The 11,174-nt window shown below is 44.3% G+C and overlaps 1 long non-coding RNA gene across 1 annotated transcript in view; it reads left to right on the plus strand.

Moving 5' to 3' along the window:
• The first annotated feature begins 8,612 nt into the window (after positions 1-8,612).
• Positions 8,613-11,174, plus strand: part of LOC125482955 — a 3,847-nt gene continuing 1,285 nt past the window's right edge. The window contains exons 1-2 of the long non-coding RNA XR_007261948.1: positions 8,613-8,682; positions 10,584-10,662. This is a non-coding gene — a long non-coding RNA (uncharacterized LOC125482955). The remainder of the gene's footprint in view (positions 8,683-10,583; positions 10,663-11,174) is intronic.

Below are 11,174 nucleotides of genomic sequence, written 5' to 3' on the forward strand. Positions count from 1 at the left end.
ACTCCAATAAGAGACAATGTAACCACTGCCCCCTTTCATTCAACGATGTTACCATTGCCGTATCCTCCACTGTCAACATCCTGAATGTTACCATTGAACAGAATTTGACTAGACCAGCCACGTAAATACAATGTCTACAAGAGCAGTTCAGAAGCTCGGAGTACTACAGTGAGTAACTCACCTACTGACTACCAAAGTCTGTCTACTATCTACACGGCACAAGTTAGCAGTGTGATGGAATTTTCCCCACTTGCCTGGATGAGTGCAGCTCCAACAACACTCAAGACGCTTGACACCATCCAGGATAAAGCAGCCCGCTTGATTGGCACTACATCGACAAGCATCCACTCGCTCCACCACTGATGCGCAGTTGCAGCAGTGTGTACTGTCTACAAGATGCACTGCAGAAATTCACCAAAGAACCTTAGACAGCACTTTCCAAAGCCCCGACCACTTCCACCTAGAAGTGCAAGGTCAGCAGATTCATAGGAACACCACACCTATAAGTTCCCTTCCAAGCAATTGAAAATCATGACTTGGAAATAAATTGTTTTTCCTTCAGTTTCACAGTGAAAAAAAATCCTGGAATTCCCTCCCTAATGGCATTATGGGTCTACCTATAGCACATGGGACTGCAGCAATTCTCAAGGATAGCTATGTTTGGAAAATAAATGCTGGCCCAGCCAGCAATGACCACAACCATTGAATGATTTTAAAAAAGTGTTCAAAGATTGTAGTTTCATACCTTATTCCTCACAAATCAACAAACAGATCACGATATTCCAGAATTCTTAAGTGTTATTCTCTGTGCTGTTATTGGTTAACTTAGACCAGCTGTTTTTAGTGCAATCTATCTGTAGATATATTGTATCCTGAGATAATTTTGTTCTTCTGGAAACTCCAGGGGGAAAAATATCTCATCATCGGACCCAGTTTATAGCTGGTAATGCTAAGGTATTGGGGGTATAGTTGGTTTGCTCAATTGGCTGAATAATCAGTTTGTGATGCCAACAGTGCGGGTTCAATTCCCACATCAACTGAGGTCACTACGAAGGTCTCTCCTTCTCGACCTCTCCCCTTGCTTGAGGTATGGTGACCCTCAGGTTAAACCACCACTAGTCATCTCTCTCTTTAATGAAAGAGCAACCCTATGGTCTGGTAAGACTCTGGAGACTTTACCTTTTCCTTTTAGTATTAAGTTCATTTATTGGTGTTTTTTTCTGCATTGATGTTTTAGGGTGATAATAGATTTGACTGGATAGGTTTACCTGGCTCTTGACTAATGGTAGTGGAACCATTGACATGATCACAATAAAAGTAACTTCATTTAACAAAACTTCAGCAAAATCTGAAACTCAATATTTTCTGACATTAGTTAGATTTAATCAAGTGGCAGTATTGAAATCAGATTTCAAGGTTTTTGTTGGCAAAGTTCAAAGTACTGTTTGTACATTTTCAGGTTAAAATTAGCCGAATCTCAAACATATCCATTTTTTTTTGGATGATGTTTTCACTCTTCTTCTCCCATCATCTTCCAACATGGTAATCTTTAATGTCTTCACTCCAACTGAACTATTGCAAGCAGCCACAATTTGAATGCAATTTCAGGCAATTGGACTAATAATAAACAAATTAGTGACATTCATTTTAATGAAAAAATATTTAGCCACAGGACATGCCCAGAAAATTCAAGTTGCCAAAATAACTAGTACAATCATGCAACTATACAGATTAATTTGTTGCAAAGATTTTCTTTACAGCCCTATATGATCAGCCATAGAACCATTTCCTTCTTTCATTGAGCTGGACAAATCTACCAGAAATTGTGTCCTTTGATTAATTTTTCACAATATTGACTTCAACATTATTGACTGGAAGGCTGGAATGGATCAATTCTCTCTATTCCTTTGTCTCTTATACTTTGAGACAAATATCAGAAACTATCTTATCAATGTTCCAATATTGTGGTCACAAGACCAGAGAGAATAGGTTTCTTTGTCTTCCCTTGAGCTAAGATTGAAGTCTTGAAAAACTCATTCATAATGTTTCCATCACAAACAGGTTCACCATACATAATACTAGTTATCAATCACAACATTACCAAATTTTTTTGTTTTTACTTATTTTTCTCATTCAACATTCTTGACAGTATAATTTTGACATTGTCTACACTGTGATCCACATTGCAGTTCTTGAACTGATTTGTAAATTCTGACCTGGTCAATCCATTGTTTTTTTTTTCTTTATTCATTCATGGGATGAGGGCATTACTGGCTAGTCCAGCATTTATTGCTTATTCCTAATTGCCCAGAGGGCATTTATGAGTCAACCACAATACTGTGGGTCTGAGTCACGTGTAGACCAAACCAGGTAAGGATGGCAGTTTCCTTCCCTAAAGGACATTAATGAACCAGATGGGTTTTTCCTGACAGCCAGCAATGGATTCATGGTCATCATTAGTCTCTTAATTCCAGATATTTATTGAATTTAAATTCCACCAGCTGCCATAGTGGGATTTCAACCCAGGTCCCCAGAACATTACCTGGGTCTCTGGATTAACAGTCCAGTGATAATACCACTAGGTCATTGCCTCCCCTATTTGACTCCACCAACATGGCGATTTGAGCAGAAAAGCCCTGACATATTTGTATGACATTCCTCTATTGTCGCAGAAATGTTCAATTGTTTAAGCAAAACGTGCTGTTCCCACATCTCCTAAAATAACGGACACATTTAATGCCGGACGATGAATATTTCCCAGATAACATCAACAAAAGTGATTTTGGTCTTTGTTGCTGAAAATACTCTATAACTTGATGTCAACATTTGAAATGCAATGCTAAAGAGGATGATGAAGTTTGCAGTGGATATTTCTTAGGTTTTTGCTATACTGTCTTTCCTCACTTTCATTTTAAGTCTGAAACCTTGACAAAAAAATAAAATTCCAAAGCTAAGCTCATTGTTCTTGAACAATGTAACCCAGTTGATGATTAACAGTTCTTAAATTTCAGTTGGAAGGGTGGAGCAGATTTCAAACAGTGCCCAAAACATGTGTGGGGTCAATGGAGAGGCAAGTGGCCCTGCCTGCTTGTTTTGCATACAGTCTCATTAATATTTCATCCGTGCCCTTCTTTGTTGTAGTTCACTGGCTTTGGGAGGGCAGAATACTATTGGATTCCCCATTGAGAGAGTTTGCATAGTTAACCCTTGGCAAGGTGTGCATGGGAGAAATCATCCCCAGAGGTGGCCTCAGATTGGCTAGCAGTGGCCCAAAGATTTTTGGGAGCCCCTTGAGCAACAGTTTTATTGGCTCATCAAAAGAGAAATGAACAATTTTTCTGTTGGGTTATGTCTCTCAGTCAATGTGTCAGTACATCTTTCAGAGACATGCTCACAATAACATCATATTATATCAGAGATAGTAGGAACTGCAAATGTTGGAGAATCTGAGATAACAAGGTGTAGAGCTGAATGAACACAGCAGGCCAAGGAGAATCAGAGGAGCAGGAAGGCTGACGTTTTGGGCCTAGACCCTTCTTCAGAAATGGGGGAGGGGAAGGGGGTTCTGAAATAAATAGGGAGAGAGGGAGAGGCGGATGGAAGATGGATAGAGGAGAAGATAGGTGGAGATGAGACAGACAGGTCAAAGAGGCAGGGATGGAGCCTTTTTTCCGCCGCCTCCGCCTCCGCGCTTACTTCTTCAACCGTGAGAGCCTAACCCTCCCTCCACTGACCCCTTCTCCCGACTCCAACACACCCCCCCCTCCTGGACACCACCCCAAGGCCTCCTACCCTCCCTCAACCTCTTCATCTCCAACTGCCATCGTGACATCAATCGCCTCAACCTCTCCACCCCCCTCACCGACTCCAACCTCTCCCCCGCAGAACTGCAGCCCTCCACTCCCTCCGCTCCAATCCCAACCTCACCATAAAACCTGCGGTCAAGGGAGGCGCAGTTGTAGTATGGCGCACTGATCGCCAAGGCCAGGCGCCAACCCTCCGACACCTCCTCCTACCGCCCCCTTCATCATGACCCCACCCCGACCACCAAACCATCATCTCCCAAACCATCCACAACCTCATCACTTCAGGTGACCTCCCACCCACAGCCTCTAACCTCATCGTTCCCCAACCCCGCACCGCCCGCTTCTATCTCCTTCCCAAAATCCACAAACCTGACTGCCCTGGTTGACCTATTGTCTCTGCCTGCTCCTGCCCCACCGAACTTATCTCCACCTATCTCAACTCCATTTTCTCCCCCTTGGTCCAGGAACTCCCTACCTACGTCCGTGACACCACCCACGCCCTCCAACTCCTCCAGAACTTCCAATTCCCCGGTCCCCAACACCTCATCTTTACCATGGACTTCCAGCCCCTATACATGTGCATTCCCCATATAGATGGCCTAAAGGCCCTCCACTTCTTCCTATCCCGCAGGCCTGACCCGTCCCCCTTCACTGACACCCTCATCCGCTTAGCCGAACTCGTCCTCACCCTCAACAACTTCTCTTTCAATTCCTTCCACTTCCTACAGACAAAGGGGGTGGCCATGGGTACCCGCATGGGCCCAAGCTATGCCTGCCTCTTTGTAGGTTACGTGGAACAATCCCTCTTCCATACCTACACTGACCCTAAACCCGACCTCTTCCTCCGTTGCATTGATGACTGTATCGGCGCCGCCTCGTACTCCCACGAGGGGCTCGAACAATTCATCCACTTCACCAACATCTTCCACCCCAACCTTAAGTTCACCTGGACCATCTCTAATACCTCTTTCTCCTTCCTGGACCTCTCTGTCTCCATCTCCAGCAACCACCTCGAAACCGATATCCATTTCAAGCCCACCGACTCCCACAGCTACCTAGAATACACCTCCTCCCACCCACCTTCCTGCAAAAATGCCATCCCCTATTCCCAAATCCTTCGCCTCCGCCGCATCTGCTCCCAGGATGAGGCATTCCACTCCCGTACATCTCAGATGTCCTCGTTTTTCAAGGACCGCAACTTCCCCCCCTCAGTGGTCGAGAATGCCCTCGACCGTGTCTCCCGCATTTCCCGCAACTCATCCCTCACATCCCCACCCCGCAATAACAACCAAAACAGAATCCCCCTCGTCCTCACGTACCACCCCACCAACCTCCGGATCCAACGCATCATCCTCCAACACTTCCGCCATCTGCAATCTGACCCCACCACCAAAGACATTTTTCCCTCCCCACCCTATTCTGCTTTCCAGAGGGACCACTCTCTCCGTGACTCCCTTGTCTGCTCCACACTCCCCTCCAGCCTCACCACACTCGGCACTTTTCCCTCCAACCGCAGGAAGTGCTACACCTGCCCCTACACCTCCCCCCTCACCCCCGTCCCAGGCCCCAAGAAGACTTTCCACATCAAGCAGATGTTCACCTGCACATCTGCTAATGTGGTATACTGCATCCGCTGTACCCGTTGTGGCCTCCTCTACATCGGGGAAACCAAACGGAAGCTTGGGGACCACTTTGCAGAACACCTACGCTCGGTTCCCACTAAACAACTGCACCTCCCAGTCGCGAACCATTTCAACTCCCCCTCCCATTCCGCAGACGACATGTCCATCCTGGGCCTCCTGCAGTGCCACAATGATGCTACCCAAAGGTTCCAGGAACAGCAACTCATATTCCGCTTGGGAACCCTGAAAACCAATGGTATCAATGTGGACTTCACAAGCTTCAAAATCTCCCCTCCCCCTACTGCATCCCAAAACCAGCCCAGCTCGTCCCCGCCTCCCTAACCTGTCCTTCCTCCCACCTAAAGCCCCACCCCCATCTCCTACCTACTAACCTCATCCCGGCCCCTTGACCTGTCCGTCCTCCGTGGACTGACCTATCTCCTCCCTACCTCCCCACCTACACTCACCTTTACTGGCTCCATCCCCGCCTCTTTGACCAGTCTGTCTCCTCTCCACCAATCTTCTCCTCTATCCATCTTCTATCTGCCTCCCCCTCTCTCCCTATTTATTTCAGAACCCCTTTCCCCTCCCCCATTTCTGAAGAAGGGTCTAGGCCCGAAACATCAGCCTTCCTGCTCCTCTGATGCTGCTTGGCCTGCTGTGTTCATCCAGCTCTACACCCTGTTATCTCATATTATATCACGTGACCTGAAGTTATAATGGTCTCACATGCCATCTTAACTCAGACTATTTCAAGCATAATGCTGACGAAAGTTGCTACTCTTTGCTTCATGTTATCCCTGACACAGATGTTCTTGTGAATGTAACATCTGCAATACATTAGTGTGTTGCCCCTTCATCAGGTGACTTCAACCGTCAAAGGGGTAATGCTCTAAAAGCTTGTGATTTCAAATAGTCTTGTTGGACTATAACTTGGTGTTGTCTGATTTAAACCTTGTCCTCTCAGTCCAACACCAGCACCTTCACATCATATGTTAGTGTGCTGTGATAAATATCTGTTGGAACTTTCAATGCTATATTAACCATTTCTTAACTTATTACATTATGAGGGATAACATAAGCATTGCAACATAAAGCTGCCCTGCTAGAGACAAATCATACACCAGTTTCTCCTGCACAGAACCCTGAGTTAAGTACTTAAACGATCCCTCACAAAGGACATTTATGAGGTGATTGCGAAGACCTCCAATTTTCAATGGCATGCTGGCAATTTTCTAGTTGGTGGCTGAATATTGAAAATCATCTTCTCTGCATCAAAGTAGGAATACAGGACAGGACAGGAATCAGTCCCTCAAACCTACTTGTTATTCAGTGTGGGAACTATTATTCAAATCATAAATTTCTAATCTAAAAGGACAGTTCATGAATTGAAAGAGCTTTGAAAGGTTATGGTTGAAACTATCTTTAATTTTTTTCACCTTTATCTTTAAAAATTCCAAGTGATTTACCGGCCTTTAGTGTGATTATTTTTGTCAGTGCTATTTTCTTGCTTATATGTCTTTTCCTTATCTTCATTGGAATGTTAACTCTGTGTGTTTTAACAGGGCCCAGAGCACTATTCTATTTCAATACAATTGTAAAAACATCTTATGTTGAACTTGAGATCACTTTAATGTTTCTTTCTATTTGCCTTTGTGCAGCTGTTTAGTCTTCTTTTGTTGAGATACTTGACGTCCTGGGATCAGGGACCGGAGCTCACTGAAGTTAAAATCAGAAAGGAAATGGAATTGAGAAAAGTCAGATAATGGTTAAATATCCTCAGCTGTGGCTAAGCTTTAATCATGACATTTGAGGAGAAGTATGAGGTGTATGTTGAAGCTTAAAGTTTGTGAGAACTAATATGCGAAGTGCAGACAAAGTCCAGAAAAACATGCACTAAAGAGGTTATCTCCAGGGAAGGAACAGTGTCGGTACCACCTATGAAAGTTGCAAACATCACTAGAATGAAGAGAAAGAGAGGAAGTGATGCTTCAGTTTCATCAGGTTGAAGCTCACCTAATACTGTTGACATCAGTTGAAGATTCAAGGCAGTGCAAATATGAATGTACAGTCAATTTTATTTTGAAATGACAGAGGATGAGTAGGAGAATTCCCCTGTGGAAATCCTTGTTCTCTTTTCGGATAGATACTGCTGGTTGCAACTGTGAGTTAATAAAATATTAAGACTGAAAGAAAATAAAGGCAGTCTCGGACGTATCCTTGGCATCTCTTGATAAGACAAGGTCATTAACACAGAGAGCATGTTAAATCCATCATTGTACACTCATTGTTAAACCAACTATGTTTCCGTTGGCTCAGTCATGTTCATTGGATTAATGACGGCTCTATACCCAAAGATATTCAGCAGGTGAACTGGGTACTGGGTCATGACCTTCTGGCTGTCCCTATTTCCAGTAAAAGGACACGGGCATGTGGGATATGAAGACTGTGGATACAAACACTGACAACTAGGGGGGCAATCTCTGATGGCTGTGACCTTTGGAGGCTGATTGTTTTGAAGGACATGAGACGAGGTGAACAGAAACGGAAAGCCCAGCTGGCTGAGAAAAGTCACCAAAAGTGAACAAGAGGGCAGTGTTTTGTGCACCTTCTCAGCCCACTGACTTCCTCGGCAGGAAATGTGGCTGAGACTGCCATGGCAGAATGAGACACCTGAGCCACACCAGGGTGACGCTAAACATCGAAGTGATCACCACAGCACAAAACATTGTTTTGTTGGACGGAAGGCTGACAAAAAATGGCTGCAGCATTAATGCTTTCTTTTGTTTTGATCATTATGGAACAGATTTACTTTCTTTCTACTTAGAATTCAAGGACTATCAAACCAGATGTCCTAAAGGGTGACGGGTTCCAGGTCTTTGTCACTTGTTGCGTTAAAGAGGTTCTTCTCCATATTGCCCTCCTTCTCCCTCCTCCTTTCACCCAGCCCCACATCTCTTGTCCACCATTCAAACAGTCAAGTTGGGGGCAAGAATTCGATGTAGAGTATCCATATGAATTTGTCCTCTACATGGAGATCATTGGCGGGTGTTTTGACGCTTCTGGAATGAGCTGTAAGTTGTGGGGCTGTGTATCAGAGACGAACAAGTCAGCTAAAAGGGGTGTGTACATCCCTGGATAGGCTGTGTTGTCTTGATAACAAATTTTTAGTCAAAACAAAAGAGACTTTTGTAACTATCTGAAAATTTACGAGTGGGAAGCGACTTATTACAGTCTTCCTCAACTGCACTTGTGTAATGTATAATTGTAATTTATATGATAATTGCATTGAAAGTAAAGCCATTGCTTGCTTTGCCTACTCTATCTGTGCCTTTTTTATCCCCAGTCAAAGGCTTTGTGGACTGCTCACAGTGCGAACGAAACTATTTGGTCCATCATGTCTGTGTTGGTTTGTCAAAGGTGCAATACACCCAGTGCCATTCTTCTACCTTTCTCCGCAGCCTGTATAATAATGTTGTTGTATTGCCTTGTGAAAACTAATATATGTATGTAGAACAGAGGAATTCCCAGGCACAGTCTGTGCCTCAAATATGACAGTGAAGAGAGCCTCTACATTGTGTTCATGTGACAATAACTGGGTACTTAGCTCATTTGCAAGTTGATCTTTGGTCCTGTCTTGGTCTGTCTTGCTGTTAATACTATGTATAAGCAAATCCCTGACATATTCCTGGCTGCTGTTGCTATATTGCTGTGTCTGTCTTCTGTTTGGTTGTGCATTATTGTGGCCTCAGGCTGCATCTTTGGAGCCAGATTTATTGCATTGGTAGGTCCAGAGCCCTTTTGTAGCACTCACCTTGGAATGAAGCACAGGTATAGTAGACCTCACTTGCCACATGATTTAGAGATAGTCTGCTCCTATGATGCTGCTTGGCCTGCTGTGTTCATCCAGCCCTGCACCTTGTTGCCACATGATTTGCTTGCTTTTTGTGTCCTGGCTACGCTGTCAGTACTGTTTCCTGCACCTAATGCTCGCAGCTGCCGTTGTTCGGTTACACCTTTTCTGCTTCTGCTGAGAGTGAATTGATGCTGTGACCTTTCTTTCTGGAACGTTTTGATAGCTATTGAGGCAGTCAGCAATGCCATTATCCACTCCAATAGTACAGTCTCTGGAAAGTCACGTTAATCGTCCTGCAGCATCTAATGATCAAATCATCTATTAATTCCTGTCACTTTTGCCTGTAGGACATCAATTCTGAGTGATGAATTCTAAAGTGGACTCTTGTGTGCTGCTGATCTTCTAGAATTTTCCATATTGATGCAGGATCTTGAGTTTCCTCTTCAGATAAACCTGAGACACAGACACCCTGTAATCCCTTTTTAGCAACCACTATGACTATTTCCACACCTTGCCTAACCGTCTATGTTTGAAAAGTTTTGTCTCCAAAAATAGTCGATCTGCAACTTTCCAGTTCATGGTGGGGGTTTGGTATCCATTTTTCTGCAGTTGTTTTGCCTTTTCACTTTATTGCATTTAACTTTGTGCACTCCTTCTGTGCTTTCAGCACTGTACTTTGTCATGACCCACAGGGGCAGTACACTGGGAATCAAGCCCTTCTACTCCCAGAGTTGGCATTAATGTGAAAAATTACTGAAACTACCATGAATCCCAATTTGCCTCTGATGTATTGTTACTCACAGTAAAAGGAAACCACACCAGGTTCCTTCATTAACGTATTAAAAGTACACCACTTATTGTAACACTCTAAACCTCAACAAGAACAGTAAAATAAGTTCTAATTTATGTTGTTGAAAATTTACCCCTTTAAAACACACACACAGACACAGACACACACACACACAGACACAGACACACACACACACACACACACACACACAGAGACACACAGACACAGACACAGATACAGACACACACACACACACATCAGACAATATTATGAGTGGAGGGAAAGTGACATCAGAAGAACAGAGCTTTGTTTCACCAGTGCAAAAGTTAAAAAAAAAAACTAGCTGGGCCCGTTTCATAATTCTCAATGCCTTGATAATAGCTCAATGTTACCATCATAGCAATGATCAGTCTTTAGTTTACTGGTTCCTTCTTGGGCCCGAGATCTTTCAGGAGGTCATAAGACTTCAGAATTGTTTTCTTCAGTGTTTCTGAATGTATTTTTTTTAGCTCTTTCAGCAGGAAATTGGAGCGGGCAACCTTACAGAGAAAGAAGAGAGAGAGAAAAGATTCCTGCAGCTAACTTCTGGTACCTTTGCTACACTCAGTCTTATTCCTCTTATTGTTAAAACTAGAGATAAACTTATTTATTTGTCACGTGTACAAAGCACAGGAATACATAATTACAGTGAAAAGTGCACAAAGTCACCATTCACTGGTGCCCACTTGGTTACACAACCAGAATTAAAAGACTTAACAGAGGCAAAAGGTAAGCAAGAAAAAAAAAGTCCAGATCTCAGAGTCCCAAGTCACATCTCCACAATGGTACAGGCGCCGCTCCAATCACCAGGCCATTGTCGCTGCCTCACTGGCCCTGCTCTCACCGTCGCTGCCTCACCCCCCTGCTCTCAACATCGCTCCCTCTCCGGCCCCGCTCTCACCATCACTCCCACATGGGCCCCACTCTCACCAGCGCTGCCTCACTGGCACCACTCTCACAGTCTCTCCCTCACCGGCTACGCACTCACCATCACTGCCTCACCGGCTCCGCCCTCACTATCGCTGCCTCACTGGCCCCGCCCTCACTATCGCTGCCTCACC

The sequence above is a fragment of the Rhincodon typus genome, chromosome 4 (assembly GCF_021869965.1).
Source record: "Rhincodon typus isolate 14 chromosome 4, sRhiTyp1.1, whole genome shotgun sequence".
NCBI lineage: Eukaryota > Metazoa > Chordata > Chondrichthyes > Orectolobiformes > Rhincodontidae > Rhincodon > Rhincodon typus.